Source organism: Sinocyclocheilus anshuiensis, unplaced genomic scaffold (assembly GCF_001515605.1).
Source record: "Sinocyclocheilus anshuiensis isolate Anshui unplaced genomic scaffold, SAMN03320099.WGS_v1.1 scaffold544, whole genome shotgun sequence".
NCBI lineage: Eukaryota > Metazoa > Chordata > Actinopteri > Cypriniformes > Cyprinidae > Sinocyclocheilus > Sinocyclocheilus anshuiensis.
In genome coordinates, this window is record NW_015555763.1 from 698,351 (window position 1) to 717,895 (window position 19,545).

Consider the following 19,545-nt stretch of genomic DNA (forward strand, 5'->3'; position numbering starts at 1 on the left):
GGCTCAGCTGGGTGGGAGTATTTAAGAGAAGCTGGTGAAAAACAGTAAAAAATTAAATAAAGAGTTTTAGTGCCCATAAAGATGGATACTAAGTTGTGTCTGTTACTCATCCTTGGTGCACATCTATTGGCAGGTAAGATTTTATATCCGTCTTTTTTTTTATTTTGTACTATACATTTGTACTTTAGCTTGGTACTATCTGCATCTACCACTATTTTTTCTTATTTCTCCTACCAATTCACCTATTTTTCTCATTTTCATCCTATTGTATTATTATTAATAGGTCTTTGTCTGTTTCTCATATACCTTGAATGGAAATCTAGAGGATGGTCACTGTTCTTACATTTCATTTTTATCTTTTTTTTCTGTACTCCTTTCCTAAAAGAATAATCAAGTAATCATTTATTCAGATTTGTTGTGTTTTGTCAAATATAACATGTATTCAATTAAGCCATTTTTTCTATGCCTGTGTAGAAGCAAACACTGAGGTGGTTGAGGAAGACAGTGCACGGAGAAGGACAGCCACCTATATGCCCATGTAAGCGACCAATACACAACATGTTGATTCTCATCTAACTAACCTCAGGTTTCATCTGACTCTGAAATACTGCAGAAATCATGATAAATTCTAAACATGTGAAACCAGATAATTGTGAAACAATTAAAACAACAAAGTTCTTGTTATTTTTATCACTGACATTATAGTAACTCTTACATACAATTATTAAATGCTTGTTTTTTTTTTCAAGTGTCTGCAAGGTTCAAGAACCTCAGAAAATATGTTTATCAGTATACAGCCGAGAGCAAAAATGGGGTGACAGGTACAGCAAACCTCAGGAACGGGCCAAAGATCTCCTGTCAGGTACAAAAGAAATTCTTAAAACAGCATAACCTCTTTTTATATTAGAATATTTGGGGTCTGTAATGTTTTTGTAAGAAGTCTCTTGTGTTCTCAAATCTGCATTTATTTAATCAAAAATACAGTGAACCATTAATATTATAAAATATTTTTACAATTTAAAATAACTAATTTCTATTTTAATATAAATTAAAAACGAATTTATTCCTGTGATAGCAAAGCTGAATTTTCAGCATCATTACTCCAGTCTTCAGTGTCACATGATCCTTCAGAAATCATTCTAATATGCTGATTTGGTGCTCAAGAAACATATATATTTATTATCACTGTTGTAAACATTTGTGCTGCTTAATATTATTATAACATTATACATTTCTTTACTGTCATTTTTATCTATTTAATGAGAATACTTGATTTTATGAGAATACTCTATGTGTGTATTTCCTCTTCACCATTAGGTTGAAATTGAGGTCCCACAGACCTGCAGTTTTGTCCTTCGCACAAAAGAATGCATCCTGAATGAGGTGTCAGTCATCGATGCACAGGGTCAGCCTGTTTACAGGCAGGCTGCTGGAGCTGCAGCCTTCCAGGTTGCCATGGAGAAGTATGTGGACCAGCCCATAATATCTGGAATATTGCTCCCCTTAAATAGAGGAAATACATCCTGTTCCTTCTGTAACGATAATGCATCTTGTATTTTGGCTATTGAGCATTTGGTTTATGAAACCCCCTTTCCAGGAACCCTCTGAATTTTGTGGTGGAGCAGGTAACCAGTGTTTCCATTTATCCAGAAAAGGATGAGCCGGAAAACATTTTGAACATCAAAAGAGGAATCATCTCTGCTCTCCTCGTGCCAATCCTGGAGGCAGAACACAATGAAAAAATGGTGAGATTAAAACAAAAATGTATACACACACAAATGTTTTGTGTCATCTTGTGTTAACAAAGTCAGTGTCACAAATTTGCTTTCATCTTTCATTAGTGATCCAGAAAAGTCGCTGGATCTTAAATATTTTGTTCATTTTACATCATAACTTTGTATGTATATATTTTTCTAAATCCTAAGACTTTATTTATTTCCAGCTTTATATGAAAAATGCTTCAGACTTTGGATCCTACTGTAACCCATATAGATTTAATATAGATTTTCCCTAACTTCTTCTCTGTTCCTTCACTTTTAAGAGTACAATTCATGTGATATGCAAGATAGATGTCACAGTCAACTCACGGAAGGACATCGACACAGATATCACTGTGGTCAGAGATCTGTCAGACTGCAGCCATTTCTCACCTCACAGTCTCCCCACCAGCCCCCTGTCCCTCTTGCCTGGCCTGGTAGGACACACAAGCCTTATTTCTTTCGATATCCATTCTTTCATGTCCGTGTCAGTCAAAAATGTCATTCAAACAACTTCTGAAATGTATCTTTGCAGAATGGACTTATGTCCAAACTAATCAGCAGTACTCAGACTTGCAACTATCAGTTTGATAACAGGAGGAAGCACATGACTGAAGCTCAATGTACAGAGAAGCATCTCTTCATCCCGTTCTCACATGAGTATGTAATCTCTGCCCATAAAGGCTTTGTTTTGTAATGATATCACAATGTCAAACCTGCCATAACACGTATGTGATGTACCATATATAGAAAATTGTATAATATTATGCGGCAATCAATTTGATTTAAGACCTACACTGAAGGGGAAATTTTCATTGAATATCAATAACAAGTCATACAGGTTTGGAACAATTACATGATGATAGAATGTCCATTTTTGGGTGAACTACTCCTAAGATGTTTATGAAACATAAATGCTGTTACTTCTCATATAGGGGGCAATATGGTATCTCCTCAGAAGTAAAACAGAGTCTAATGTTACAGGATTCAGTGAAAATAAACAACAGATATTTCAACAAAGATGGTGGGTAGCATTAAGCTGTAAAACTCTCAAAATTACTTTGTAATTTGCAAGAATTATTAAGATTTTGAGAGGTTTGGAGGTATGAAAATATGAATAAGCAAACATCTTTACTCTGTTGAGACGCTCTTGAGAAGAAGTTCTTTTTAGAGAAGGTGGAGGACAAACTTCCTGTTCAGTCAAAGGATGATGTGCTTGCCACAATGAGAGACCTGAATATGCTTAGCAGCTCAGGAAAGAGTCAACAGAGAGCCAGCCTCTTCCACAAGTTGGTGTCAGAAATCCGTGGCTTGAAAAACGATACGCTGTCTGGAGCCGCTGATGAGATGATGAAGATCTCTGAGTGGCTTACGTGGCAGACACTCTTTCAGTGTGAAACCGATCAATGTACCAGTGCCATCATGCAGATCCTCAGGACTTTTGATGAGTCAGCCAGAGAAGTGGATGCTATAGTTTATGCTTTATGCTTACCCCAGGCCAGCCCTCAGAAGGTTAGAGATATGCTGAGCGTGGCCCAAAACAAGCCAAGCAAATCCATCATGTATGCTCTTGCCAACATAGTAAAACAGTAAGTGCTAGTGATATTTACTCTGTTAGCTTCTCAGTTGGAGAGAGTAGATAATGTGATTTTCTTTTCAGCTTATACTAATTGAAATTCTAATGGATAAATGTCTACACCAGACTTCTTCAAGACTAAGCAACATCAACACCTGAAGTTAAGGAAGTAGCTGAATTCATGGAGTTCATGCTAGGTGATTGTTCAGGAGATGAAGACAGTACTTACCTTACATTAAGGGTACATATCAAATCTAACCAGGCTCTATCTATCTATCTATCTATCTATCTGTCTATCTGTCTATCTGTCTGTCTGATGAATACATATTGAATAATTAATGTTAATTATTAACCAAAGTAATTGTTGTATAGGTTATTGGTGTCATGGGAAAGTACATGGAGGGATTCCCATCTCTGAAGTCTTCTCTCCTAAATTGCATGGGCCAGACGTACACTTCTCTGCCAGTACAAAAAGCAGCTATCCGGGCTTTCAGACTCATGGAAATGGAATCTGATGTAAGTCAACTCTTGTTGAGATTTACACTATTTAAATGATCCTTATTCCAACCTAGCAGTTCTTAAAGATGCATCAGTCACCCAAATAAATTAAATTTAGTACTTGAAGCACTTGGACACTTTAATTTAGAGTAAAAACCAGCTAGTATGATCTTGATTCATTGCTAAAGCTTTTGATATTTTGATTTCTCGTTACTAGGTGAAAACTGCCCTGATACAACAGTATGAGAATTCCGAGGCACCTGCCCAAAAACGCATCGCAGCATATCTGATGCTCATGAGGAACCCCGAGGAGGCAAACAAGGTGCTGAGGACACTTAAGAGTGAGCAAAATGAGCAAGTTAAAAGCTTTGTCTCCTCCCATATTGCTAACATATTGGAATCAGAAGTTCCGACCCTGAGCACGTATGTACACTCATATTTCAAATTCCGAATGTGTTTATTTTTAAGACTTTGTAGTTCAAAATTATTTGTCTGGATGTTTTTGATGGAAACAGAAAATGTGCTGAGGATGTTGTACAATGGATGTTCAAAATTGTTTGAAATTTTGGCAATGTTGTACAGTATTAAGATTAAAGATCTTGTCTCTAGAGGATAAATTCTAACCTCAAACAAAAGAAATACTTTTTATGTTGTCAAGATAAACTCTTCATACCTTTTATCAGACATAACTTTACGAATGCACCAATATTAAAAGTTATACTTATTTTCATGTTATTCCAGATAACTGATAAGTTGCCGATATTAAACTTTTGTATTATTTTGTCATAATGAATATATATAAAACACTAAAAACTAAAATTAGTTGTTTAAAATGCTATAAGTGAATATAAGCATCATAACATTATAATGTGCTTCATGAAAAATGTATATTACATTATTAAATTGATATTGTTTTTAAATATAAATTTAAGTGACCATTAGATGATGACAAAGGTAATCTAAATGTACAAATAAGGGTAATTATATTGGTTGATAACCAATATAGGTACTGAAATATTGTGCATCCCTAATAATTTTATGTTTTGTTTATGTTTAGAACAAAGGACTACATTCTTAAAGCTATACGGGGGATGCAAGCTTTAACCCTATGGACTTCACAAAGTTCTCACGTAACTACAAAATTGAAGTCCCGCTGGTTGGCTCAGTAGAAGGCAACATTATTTTTGATTCTGCCAATTATATGTCCAGAGAAGTCATGTTAGCCATCACACCTGATAATTTCAATGCAGAAATACTGGAGGTACTGTAGGAGTGTATCATTAAAAGGCTCTATGTTCTATATGTTGTGTCCATATTTTGCCTTTTTATGAATGCATGTGATGACTTCTTTCTTAGATTGGTCTTGAAGGTGAAGGCTTTGAGCCGGCCATTGAAGTTCTCTTTGGTGAAAATGGTTTCTTCCCTGATACCATCTCGAAAGCTATGTACTGGGTCAATGACAAGATTCCACATCCCGTCAAATGGGTTTTGGATAAGTGGATTTCCCCACTAAGAGGTGAAAGGATGAAAAGACAGGTGTCTAATAAAGAGTCTTTTGAGTGTATAATGAAAATCTATCTAAAAAATTAATTGATTAAAAACGATATCTCCTGTAGGTTCCTCAGGGTATCATGAGATATATGGAAGAATACATCTCAGTTAAAAAAACGCCTTGAACAGATTGAAGATGCTCCTAAAGGCTTGGCCTACCTGCGATTTATGGGAACAGAACTGGGATACTTGAAGACTAATGAGCTCAATCTCATCATTCACTTCATTAAACTATACACAGAAACATTCAAGTCAATGTCTATGATGTAAGTGTTATTCATAGATTTAAAAAATATGATATACTGAATTACCCTGAAAATAACAGTCTTCATCAACTAAATTTAACTCTAGTAAGTGTGATATTCTCTTTTCATTGCAGTTTATGGGAGACCTGATATCTAGCTTAGAGAATGAGCTTTTTGTCCACTATATATTCCTGAACAAAGCCTTGACACTATCTACAAGTGCTGGTTTTCCACTGAAGCTTTCCCTATCTGGAGTTCTGGCCCCTGGAGCCAAAGGAGGCCTGACCATTGACCGCATGATGGTAATCCTTTTTACTAGTGTGAATTTTGTTGGGTCACAATTATGTAACAAATTGTTGATGTTTTCTGTTATCATTCACAGCAACAGCTCTCATTCATTCCATCTGTGGGAGTGGAGTTTGTTACTCAAATGGGTGTTTATATCCCAGAATTTGTGGTAGCTGGGATTGAAACACACACAAACATGTACCATGAAAGTGCTGTCAATGCCAAGGTCACTGTAAGTGACAGTCAGAACAAGCTCTCCATCCCTGCACCTCAGGGAAACATCCAGCTCTTTAGCGTCAGGTAGGCCACCTCAAACTCTCTGTATCTTACATTTACTGTTGCATATCAGATGCTTTCTTACCATGCATTCATACTTTTGCATTCACATATTTAAGGGTCACTTTATTCTGTACTACTGATTGAGTAGTAGAATATTTTGTTCCAAAATTAGAATGGAACATAATGGAATAGATGTTTCTTTTCTCTCTTCCGCTACAGCAACAAGTTGCTCTCAGTGACCTCCACACAGACTAAGATCGTCCCCTCCATGGTAGAGGACAGGACCGACTCAACAGAGTGTAATCCCATCTTTCCTGGGATGAATTACTGCACTATTTTGTGCTATTCAAATGCTAGTTCCACCAATAATGCCCCATACTATCCTCTCACAGGAGAGACAAGGTGAGAAACAGGTGGATGTAGAGTATAGAAACAACTTCTTTACTTCCAAGGTTTATGCACTAAAAAATAGGAATAAATATTTTCTTTCCAGGCTTGCTGTAGAACTTCAACCTACAGGAGAAGTGTCTGAGTATATGGCAACCATTGCCTATGCATTGCTGAGGGAGGGAAAAGAAGGGCGCCATAAGGTTGGCTCTGTGAAAATTGTTCTCAAGGCTGAGGGTAAGTCCTCAAACAATTTTAATGATATTACTTATTTCTTATTTTATTTCTAACAGTGGTGTTGAACATTTATCATTACGCTTTAAGATCCATAAAATCAAATGTTTTGTGGCTTTTATGTCTTAGAGGTCATATGTTCTATATATACTAGCTTTAAATGTTGTCAAAAGTTATTTTTAGCAGATATTAGGACGTTTTTTTGTAAGAAATTAATACTTTTATTCAGCAAAAGTGTCAGTAAAGATATTTATAATCTTATAAAAGATATCTACTTCTAATAAATTCTAATAAATGCTTTTCACAAAAATATTAAGCAAATGTTTCTTGAGCACCAAATAATTGTAATAATATTTCACAATATTACAGTTTTTACTGTATTTTACTGTATTTACCAGACCCAATTTTTAACGGTTGTGTACTTGCATTAAAAATGTGCCATTTCTACCTTTTGGGAAATGGAGTAAAGGTAACGTTTCATCTTGCACTACACAGATTTTGTCCAATCAAATCCATCTGCAACCAATAAACAAGTAGCAAATCATTGTTCATGGCTGTGATGTAACTAAAATTGGCTATTTAATTTAATAATTAATTTATGCATTTAGCAGATGCTTTTATCCAAAGCGACTTACAGTGCATTCAGGCTATACATTTTACATTTTAGACTACACATTTTTTAGCAGTATGTGTATTCTCTGGGAATCAAACCCACGACCTTTTGCACTGCTAACACAATGCTCTACCACTGAGCCACAGGAACAGTATTAGTTCACTTTCAGAATAAAACTTTCCTGATAATTCACCCCCATGTCATCCACTCATGTCTTTCTGTCTTCAGTCGCAAGATAAGACCCCTATTCCTTGGCTGGGATCGTGTAGAGCCCTTTGAAGCTGCATTGAAACTGCAATTTGGACCTTCAGCCCGTTGGCCACCATTGAAGTCCAATAATTTCCTCTAATTTTAAGGTGCTGAGCCAACTGAAGCCATAGCAGTTGTGAAATACAACCGCAATAAGAACATCCTCACCACCAACCTTCAGATCCCTGATTATGACCTTGAAGCTGGCATCAAATTGGCAGTTACAGATAGCAGTGCTAAAGGAAAGAAGATGCGTGACATTACAATTGATGTAACTAACAAAGACATCCCACAGCTTTCCCTAGTTGGACATGCCAGGTAAAGTAAACATTTTTTTAATATTTTAAAAAGAGTAAACACTCAATAGTGGGGAAAAATATCTAGGAGACTTTTATTTTAAAATGGCAGTCTCAGTTGTTAATCTAGATATACATGTGTTTCTGATCAGGTTAGAGTCTATGAGGGATGGTCTGATTGAGCTTAAGTTGGCAGTGCCAGAATTACAGATGGACACCTCTGCCACTGCCACCCTAAAGAATAACAACAGGCTCATCCTGCAGTTTGAAACAGCCTTTAACATGCCAGAGAATACATCTGTGCAGAAAGCCGTCCTCAGATACGGTAATGAAGCACGCATAGTTAATGAAGCAAACTTTCCTGGAATGAATTTGTCATCATTGAATTTTTACCTAGTTTCTTGGTGATTTTGCAGATAATAACAAGGTTGAACTTGAAATGAAGTCAGACATAAACTCTGAAGTTGATCAACTTTTTCCAAATATGGAGGAATACCGTAGCCAGCTTCAGGTGAGTATTGATGATGTCCTTGACCAGAAAGTCACCAAGACTGACATGAAACTTCGTCACATTGTTTCGAAAGGGTTAGAGGTAAGTGCATGAAATCATGCTTGAGATTCGTCTTTTGCCATTTTCATTTAATTTTTTGAATGGCCTTGTTGAAAATTAACATTTCATAATCTGACCTTTTGTTTATAGGCAGTGAATATTTGGCTGGATAAATTAGCGGCAGGCAGTACATTCGTGAACGTACAGAGGAGCAAGAGAAGCACACCAGAGCTCACTTTGCCATCTTTGCCAGAAAAATTATATCTTAAATCGTGAGTGATATTCTGAAAACTTTTTGTTACATTAAAACAAAAAAAAAAAAACAATCACCAGATATAGGGGAGACCGGGTCTAGGTGTCACATGAAAACATTGTCCCAGGGCGTATATGTAGATGACTATTGGGGCATGTTGTCACAAAAGACAAGTTACATTAACATTTTATGTAATATAATGAAAATACAGTGATGTGTGTTCAAAGTTTAGACTGATAATCTTTATATACAGGTATAATATATACATTGATATTGACTATAAACTTTGCTCTCTTTTTTATGTTCAGTGATGCTTTGATGAGAAACCAGTTCAACAAAGGCAGAATCTCCATTTCACTTCCTCTTCTCTTGGGAGGAAAGTCATCTGCTGAACTCAACATCCCTCCCAGCCTCACACTCCCACAGATTAAAATTCCCCTCATTGGCTTGGATATTCTTGAGAACAACTACAAGATTCCATCATTCACAATTCCCAGAGCTTTGGACTTCTCCTTACCCATGTTAGGTGTAGCAGAAGTGTCTGTCAAGATGAACAGCAATTTTTATGACTGGGAGGGCTCTATCTTAGGGGGAAACAACACCGTTGATGTTCCTAGTTACATTGCTAAGTACAACATGATGGCCAGCTGCCCCGTGACACCCCTGTCATACAAAATTGAAGGTATTCGAGTCATCAAAAATCATATTAAGCTAATCTACAAAGATGATTGTCATAACGGCATCTTCAGTATATTGGAATTCGTTTTACTTCACTTACATTAAAATTTTGATTTTTTTGACATAGGTATGGGTATGATCACTGGTATAGTCGATGATACTCTGAAGTACCTTGTAAATGGATCTATCAGTCATTGTTTACTTGATGCCAGCCTGAGTGTCTTTGAAACTATGAGTATGGCTGATAAAATCAGTGGTAGGGCCAACTACAGGATTGAAGCATCTAGTCTAGTTGGTCTGCACACCTCTGTGTATTATTCGGCTCAGTCAGCTTCCATGAATGATGAGATAATTGGAGATGGAAACTTTGATGGATTTATCAGGATAGGTTCTCTCTATGCCAACTCCACCCTAAGCCAATCGTGTATATACTGTACAATATGCTCAAAAGAGAAGGAAAAGGAGAGTCCACATTGAAGTTTGACTCCTCAATCATCCAGTGTCAGAATGTTATCAAAGGGTCATATGTCAATGGAGAGCTGTCGCTTTTGTCCAAAACAAATGTGCAAAATGACATTCTGAAGCATGTGGCAGAGTTAAAGCACAATAAAGGCCAGCTGTCTGTGAAGTCAGATGGTAGTACGATGGCACTTGGAAAAGCTCTGCGCTGTAAAGCTGAATTTGATGTCACGAGTAAAGAAGCCAGACTGAAAGTTGAAACCCAGGCGGATGATGCAACACATCGTGCATACTCTCTCCTTACTGGATCCCTAAACAGTAATGGCCTTGAGATGAACATAGAAGGTTTGCTGAATTTCGAAGATGGACGTGGGACTCACAAAGGCACACTTACTTTTGGAGCAGATGGCTTGACCACCAGTTGCATGACAACTGTTGAGGGAAGCTCTTTGACTTTTGAGAATACCATCAATGCTGGTATTGATGGTGATGGAGCCTCTATGTCTGTTGTATCAAAAGGATCAGCACAGGATAACACAATTGAGCTCAGTGCGGAGGGTAAGATTTCACCCAAAGAAGCGTATCTAACCAGTGTTTTTAAAGGGAATGCCTTTGATGGAACTGCTAGAAACACCATGAACTTTGGTATTAATAAGCAAGGACTGAGTCTGTCTAATACCATGATGGGTACTTTACAGAAAATGAGATCGGAGTGCACTCATACCCTGACTGTAACGTTATGGACCTTGGCTTTTCGCTCCAAAACTGACAATTTCATCTGCGATGGAGCATCCTACAACCACAACATTAAGGTTAACATGAGGCCGTTTGTCACATCGTTAAGTGCAAAAAGCGAACTTGAGATGTTTGATTTTGGACTCAGTGGTGATGGCCACCTTAAGATGGAGCCATTTAAGATGGATGTAGCTGGAAGCCTCGGTGGGAAGTATGGGGAGGAGGATAACATTAAGCACACCTGTCAATTTTCTTACGCAGATCTGGCTGGTACCATCAAGTGTGATACAACAGCAAAAGTTTTCGATTCCCATATAAGTAACAACTTTGACCTGGATTTTGCATGACTGTCTTCTGTTATGAACAGCAAGACACAAGTAAATTGCGAATCTTTACGTCTTGAAAATAACATTCGCACAATGGCCATGCCATTTAGCCTTACAATCGATGCCATTTTAAACAGTGATGGCAATGTGAATTTTTATGGAAAACACACTGGTCAGCTCTACATTAAGTTCCTTTTCAAAGCTGAGCCGTTGGCCATTGCTAAGTCCCATGAATACAGAGCTTCTGCTGTACACATTTTGCCAAACGGAGAGTCAGCTGAAACGCACATTGAAAACAAGTTTGACAGCTTGCTGATACCTAATGAACTGTCTGTGGTGTGGACGTTTAAGTCGAAGCTAAATAATCACGTGTACAACCAAGATGTCAATATTTACAACAAAGAAAACCAGATGGGGGTCCAGCTCTCTGGAGTGCTTCAAACTAATCTTTTGAACACAGAAACAAAATCTAGTGATATTCCATTAGACAATCAAAAGTTTAGTGCTTCAGGGTTTGTCAGGTATGATAAGAACAGTGACTGTCACATTATTTATTTTCCATTAATTGAGAGCTTCCCTGCTGCCTTTGAAAGAATGAAAAATGCAATTCTGCATAAATTCGAATCTCTCCAAAACTACCTCAGCAGTTTAGATATCAATGGTTTGATAGGTAATTTTAGGCACAAGTTGGATGAACTCCCTCAAAAAAGTGAATGACATCATAGTGGACATGGACCTAGAGAACAAAGTTAACATTGTCAAGGACCAGCTGATTTCCCTCAAACATGACTACACTAGATCAATAGATGACCTTGATGCATATGCTGAGAAATTTAAGGAGTTTTCAAAAAAGAATATTATTGATTTAGCAACAAGCATTAGGGATCTGATGATTCAAATCAAAGATGGCATTGAGAGTGGATCGTGGGCCAATTCTTTCTCTGACATTTTGTTGCAGATTGGAGATGAACTTTTTTTTTAAAGATTTTGATGAGAAGTATGAAATAACCTAAACAATCATCAGAGGCATTGATGGTATGGAAGATATAATAAGACAGATCGATTTACAAAAGCTACAGGACAGCAGTGCTGCTTGGTTGAAACAACTGGATGCACAATATGAAATTAAAACCAAAGTTCAGGAAAAGCTGATTGAACTGAGGAAGATGGTTGAGACATTTGACATCAAGATGTTACTTGAGGGTCTAAGATACTATATAATCTCATTTGACTTGACTGAATATGTGGAAGAACTATCTGATCAAATTCCATATGAAGACATAGAGAGAGTTCTGGATTCTGCGAAAGATGTAATTGTAAACTGGATAGAGGAGTACGAAATTCCAGAGAAAATCAATAGAGTTTACTTAAATGCACAAGAGCTTATTTTACGGTATGAAATGGACAAGAAAATTGAAGTTTTTGTGGAGCAGGCCATTATATTAGTCAAGCATTACAGAATTCAAGAGCTGGTACAGGCTGTAGTGGATACTTTAAAATCTATCCAATTTGAGTACATCTCTGATAAGGTTATGGAGGTCTTGGATAGCATTGTTTCACTGTTAAAGCTGATGGATTTCAAACAGATTATAGATGATTTAAATGAGTACATTCTCATGATTATAAAGACCTTGAGAACATTTGATTACAACACATTTGTTGATGAAGTAAATGAAAAACTCAAGGACTAGTCAATTATATTAACAAGCAGATAAAGGAAGTTTATGAAATCCCACAAAAAATAGAGGCATCCAGAGAATTTATAAAAGAGATGCAGGTGACAGTTGTTGATTATTTGGAGAAACTGAAAGATACAAGGATAGCCGAGGTTTGCAGGAATATAATAGATGTAATTGACACTACTGCATATAAAGACATAAAACTGAAGATCCAAGACATTATCGAGGATGTGAGGCAGAGAATCAGTGACATGGACGTCAGATATGAAATCTCGGTTTACTTGGAAAGAGCGAGTGGTGCTTACGGCAACATGTTTCCGTAACATGTCATCTCATCACAGTTCACAAAACTCATTAATGAAATTAAGAAGATGGCTGAAAATAAGGAGCTCCTCAATCAAATAAGTCAAGCTGTGGAGGGAGTTCTCAATGCTCTAAAAATGGTAGAAACTGACATACCCACCTTTATTTTTCCATTCACAACTCTTGAGGTTCCTGCCTTTAAGATTAAAATGGCAAGGATACATGATATTACAGTTCCAGCAATGATGACAATACCGATCGATTTTCCGATTAATCGTTTTTTTAAATGATGTCGATTCGATATCGATTCTCAAAAGCCGTGAATCGATCTTTTCCAGTATTTATTTCAGCACACATTTAAAACAAGATCTGATTAACGTTGTAAGGAATTTAACTCAATAATTCTTATAAGGGAATTAATCACTAATTTTATTTCTAGCTCAGGTTTTGAGAGGACTCGAATCTGGAAATTCTAGGTCCACCTGATTACAACTGATTTCAAATTTGTTATTTTACACCTTATCAGCTACTCGAAAAATCTTTGCGAAGATTTGGTTGATACTTGTATAAAGTTTCCCAATGCGAGTATTGTACATACTTGTACATACTCACTTCTCATCCAAACCAAAGTTTCTCACATAAAATAAGCTTTCATTCAAGCTCAAACAACAGGTATTTTGCATACACAGTAATCGTAATAATTAAAAAGAAAAGTTATAAGGGGTGATTAAGATATCATGGTTTCAATAAACACATCAAATATATATATACGGCATAACACATACAATGGATACATTTTCACTACTTATGGATTTTAAACTATTGTTTTTTAAACTTGGTCCATGCAAGGTCCTGTTTCTTTTGTTGTAAGAGAAGTTTGTAAGGGTTTCAGTCATGCAAGAAGCAGATGGTCAAACGTCATGTGATAGTCATGCATGATTCCGTGTTGCAGGCCTGAGGGCATTAGTTAATTTACTTCCTGTGTCTACACTGGTTTCTATACATTAGCGATCACGAGACATCGCGAGGTATCTATATGTGGTTTAAGAACTTTTCAGTCCTGATACAAAAGATCTCTGTGTTATCTCCTGATTGGATTAGTTCGAAGCCTCATGATGAGTTGATGCAGTGGCATATCAGTGTCCTGTTCATGATAGAAATCCCTACAGTGCAGACACCAGCGGTGGTGCAGCACTTTGTTTGATGACTATTCTGATGAAATTACACACGAGCAATTTGGAGTTCATTGTCAATGCTGGCAGAGCAAATCTTAATTTTAAAGGAGAAACAAACAGCAGAAACCTTAAGATGAAGCATTCGGTTAACACTGTGTCATTTTGAGCCACATCACCGTTGATGCCAGGGCTGAGACTGAGGCGCCCTTCATCAAGGGCAGTATTTTGACGTTGAAAGGAAAGGCTCAAATGGAGGATGTCCGAATGGAAATTTCACATAATGCTGAGCTCATTGGAAAAGTGAGTGGAAGTATATCCAACGCATGTGAGTTCTTGGCTCAACCATTTGAGGTCACACTTGATTGCAGAAATAAAGGGAATTCTAAAATTCTCTTGCCCCTGAAGCTGACTGGAAATATTGATCTCCAAGATGACTTTGGATTTACTTTGAACTCCAATAAACAAAATGCTTTTTGGGTAGGTCTGGCTTGCTTCAATCAGTACAAATACAGACACAACTTTACTTTGGATAACAGTGAAAATGAAGCTGGAATCTATGCTTTTGTTGATGGTGAAGCCAATCTTGACTTCTTGACCATTCCACTCAGTATCCCAGAAATTACAATCCCATATCTAGATATGAAAACACCCAAAATCAAAGAGTTTTTTCTTTGGGAAGATTATGGTTTAAAAGATCTTCTGACCACTCATCAACAATCATTTGATATTGATTTCAAACTCTTGTATCAAAAAAACCCAGACAAACACACATCTGACCTAAACCTTTAGCCATTCTACAAAGCCTTCACTGAAAATGCCAAGATCTTGAGTTTGCATTTTGAACTCGGACGAGACCACATTTTGGATGCCCTCACCAATTCCTACAATGAAGCCAGAATTCAATATGAAAAGTACAAAATTGACACATCAAATCAGCCGCCAAGATATTTCACTGTTCCTGAATACACAATACCTATACTAAACACTGAGGTTTCAGCCTTCCGAGCCGAACTGCCAACATTCAGTTATTTCATACCCAAGGAGGTAAGCACACCAAGCTTTAAAGTTCCTTTGATGGGGTTTTCAGTGCCATCATACACCCTTGTGCTTCTATCTTTGGAGCTACCAGTCTTGCATGTCCCTGAGACCCTTCGAGCATTGACCCTGCCCACATTTAAAATACGAGAAATTCAGAATAACATAATGATACCTGCATTTGGAAATATGACATATGATTTCTCAATCAAATCTCCTGTAATAACTCTGAATGCCAATGGTGGCCTGTATAATCAGTCTGATGTTGTGATAAAGTTTGATGTCTCGTCAACATCTGTGTTCAATGTCCTCAAAGGTAAACTTGATGGCAGTACCACCATCAATAAAAGGAGAAGTCTGAAGATGGCCACAAGTCTGTCCTTGGTACATGTGAGTGCTGAGTGTAGTCATGAAAGCACTGTGAGCCTCACCAAGAGGAATATGGAAGCTTCCTTAACAAACTTAGCTAAAGTTAAGCTCCCAGTTTTTACGTTGGACCTAAATCAAGTGCTTTGTGGTAATACTAAGTCTAAACCAAATATAGCCTCTAACATCAAAGTTAGCTACACTTATAATTTACCCATAATCGAGATGCAAGGCACTGGAAGCATTGATCACAATTTTGTTCTCGAGGCACTGTCATCTTATTTCTCTTTGGAGAGCACTTGGAAAGGAACAACAGATGCAACCATCACGGAAAGTGCAAATCTTGCTGGATCTTTGGATAATGAAGCAACTATTTATTTGAACGCCAATGGTCTTCGTTCCACACTGAAAACTGATCTAACCTCTAAGGCAGGGTTCCTCAAATCTTGCCCTGGAGGGCCAATGCGCTGCAGAGTTTAGCTCCAACCCTGATCAAACTCACCTACCTGTGATTTTCTAATGATCCTGAAGACATTGATTAGCTTGCTCAGGTGTGTTTGATTATGGTTAGAGCTAAACTCTGCAGGAAAGTGGATCTCGTGGGCCAGATTTGAGGATCCCTGCTCTAAGGTCTACCACCAAAAGATTGGTTCCTGGAATATGGACATTACTAAGAACCTTGCTCTCGAGGCTTCTCTGCAGCGTGTTTATGCTACAGTGAGTTACACAAGCACCAATGCAGCTAGTATTGCATCATTTTCAAAAGACAGAAAGCAAAAAGTAAGGGTGACGCTTGAGTTTGTTCCACTGTCAACTTTGTCAGCTAATCTTGACATTGATGTATCACAGCCGAGTAAACTCGGTCATGCTGGCATAGTGCAGAATGCAGATCTGTCCATCTCTTCAGACAAGCAAAAATGACTTTGGAGTGGCAAGGAACAACTAGCAACACTGATCCATTCCTCTGATCTGACACTATCAACCCAGATCAGATCAGTCTGAAATCCGCATGGAAATGTCCGAATCCATTGAGGGGAATGTTGCATTCCTGAAGACCATCAAATTACCAGTCTACCATAAGAGTCTATGGGACGTATTTAAAATCAGTGAGGTGACCAGTACTGACCAATTGCAGTTCCTCAATGCTTCAACTGTTGTGATATACACCAAGAGCATGGAGGGAACACTATTTGCACTACCTACAAAATTGTTTGAAAATGGTGTAACATTTAATATCCCGCAAATGACAGTTGGAGTTCCTAATTGGTTTAAAGAACTTCTGCAAATGATTAGGGAGGTGGATATGCGATTTGAAGAGCCTGACCTGCGAGATTATATCTCAATACCACCAGTAATAACTGTTCCAGAGTTTACCGTACCTTTAACTACTCTCCATGTGCCATCCTTTGTCATTGATTTGACAAATCTACAAATCCCCAATGAGATCAGTACACCTACATTTGATATCATTTTGCCTGGTTTACCAAAAGTGGAAATCCCTAGCATTAATGCAAAAACTAAATATCTGAAAGACAAAATGGCTCAGTTGTTTGTCAGTTTGCCACAGTATGAAATCACCATCTCACCATTTACCCTTCCCAAAGCATTTGACATTGGCGACTATCCAATTAGTCTGGATGACTTCACAAAAACACTATATCATTTTGAATTGCCAAATGTTATCATCCCAGAACAAAAAAATCAAAGTCCCAGAGATATCACTCCATCTTCCAGCTGGTGTGTTTCTTCCAACCTTTTGTTCCCTGTCGGCCACTGTCAAAATGTTTTCTCCAATTTATAACAATACATGGACTGGAAATATAGAAAACATGGAGTCAGGAATTGTTTGCACATTGAAGTCCACCTGCACTTCCACCATGGTTTTCCTGGAGTATAACTTGGATGGTAAGCTTAAAAGACTTACACATTCATATGAGTATTTAATAGCACTTTATAATAACTTTAATTAACAAACATTATTATTAATTAATATTAATATTCTAGTTATTCCATTTCACATTCCATTTTTAGTGATTGCCACCATCCTTCTTGAGAATGGAGCTGTGGGTCTAGATGGAAAAAGTACCTATACCCATCGTGATGTGAATATAAACTGGAAGCATGATCTCCATCAGAATCTAAGGTAAGAACAACATATCACTTTCTCAAATCTACACATTTATACAGTCTCCTGTCTTAATTTCCTAATGTTTGATGTTTCTTCAGAATGAAACGGGATGAGTCTTCAGTTTCCAGGTAATCTCTTGAATTTCTGTTTTACATAAGCCTTGTTGTGCTTTACACATTACAAAATTGCAATACTAATGTTATTGTGAATGTGTTTTTACTCCACAGTCCCTCACGACATACACTGGGCATTGATGTAACAAGCCAGACATTTGCTGACTTGAGCGTTCGTTATGCATCGCACAACAATGGAATCACATCCTCAATATCCTCACCAGCAGCCGGCTTCATCGGGTTCCAATTCACTAGGAGGTCACCTTCTCAGTTTTATGCGAAACTGTTTAGCAGATATTTGGTAAGAGAGTGATTTTGTCAACAATTTGTACAGCTTATTAAAATATTCTAATAAAATGTCTGTATTGTTTATTCAGTCAACACCTGACAAGGACACAGACCTGATGAGTTTCAAGGTGACTTTGAAGAACTCTGAAAAGCTGAGCATTCAGATTGGCTATCATATCAATGGACTATCAGAGATGATAAATGGCCTTAAAGACAGACTTCCTTCCATCATAACGTTTCTTCATAAGTTTATCAACCAGTACCACGTCGATCACCTTGGCATGGACTTGAACCGTGCTGGCCTAAAGCTGAAGAACGCACTCTCCAATGGCATTGACAGAGCTTACCAAGAGATCCCGCACATGACTGATGCTCTGCAGACCTCAGTCGAGCAGCTCAAACAACAGGGAAATAAGATGTGTAGGAGAACGCTGGAGAACCCCAGATTGATCTATAAGAGTTGAGCAGGAGGTTCTCCATCAGCGCTAATGAATTCCTTCAGAAGTATGAGTCAAACATGCGGGTTTTTTTGGATGCTGCCATGAAGTTCCTGAGGGACACCAAATTCCACTTGCCAGGTCTGGAGGAGAAGCTTACCTACCGGGCAGGAGTTGTACAATAGGATAAGGCAGTCCATTTCAAAAGCGATTGCTAGAGCTACTACAAGGTTTTTTAGTCTCATAGAAGCCATTGCTGACACCATTTCAGGTCACATTAACAAAATAGTATTTACTGTTCCTGGTACCACTAAGGTTATTAGTGGGAAGAACATTTTGAAGGATCTGAGGTCTGCCATGAAATCTGCAAAGGATCAGATAATGCAAGCGATAGAGGGATCGGAAAACCTCAAAAGTGGAGAAGGTGTTCCAGGACCTGTTAAACTCTGTGAAGATTTACATCCAGAAGGCAGAAGAGTTCCTGAACTCTCTCAAGACCGAAAAACTGGAAGAAATTTCCTCTCACATCAGTGGCATTTACAGAGAGGCAGGGAACTTACAAGTGATGCAGAAGATGCATGAATGGATGCGGGAGGCTAAAAGAGGTTTGTCCAAGCTCAAAGACTTTAGCAAAACTAAAATCCAGGAACTGTACAATGAAATATCAATGGAGAAGCTCATCTCTAATCTAAATGATCTTCTCATAGTGATTGATTCGTATGTCAGCAGTCTGTTTAAGAGTTACATTGCGTTAATGAAGTCATTGCCATCATATACAGAGCCATATGTACGGGTTTCAAACAAAAAGACGGATGTGGATATTCCTCTCCCATTCTATTGGAAATCTTTTAGTGAATGGCCAAGCATGGCATAAACCTTTTATCTAAAATTCTGCATTAGAAACACTTTTTTGTCTCTAATTTTCTCAAAAGTTTCCTCAAACAGTGTTTTATGAATTTTGTATTTCATTTTAGTATTTCATTTAATTGTGTTGTAGCAAATTAAAGTATAAATAATATACTTATGTAATGAAGGTCTGCCTTGGTG

At 37.6% G+C, this 19,545-nt stretch overlaps 1 pseudogene; it reads left to right on the forward strand.

Moving 5' to 3' along the window:
• Positions 1-81: 81 nt before the first annotated feature.
• LOC107674026 (apolipoprotein B-100-like) lies at positions 82-19,372 on the forward strand (annotated as a pseudogene).
• The last annotated feature ends 173 nt before the right edge of the window (positions 19,373-19,545 follow it).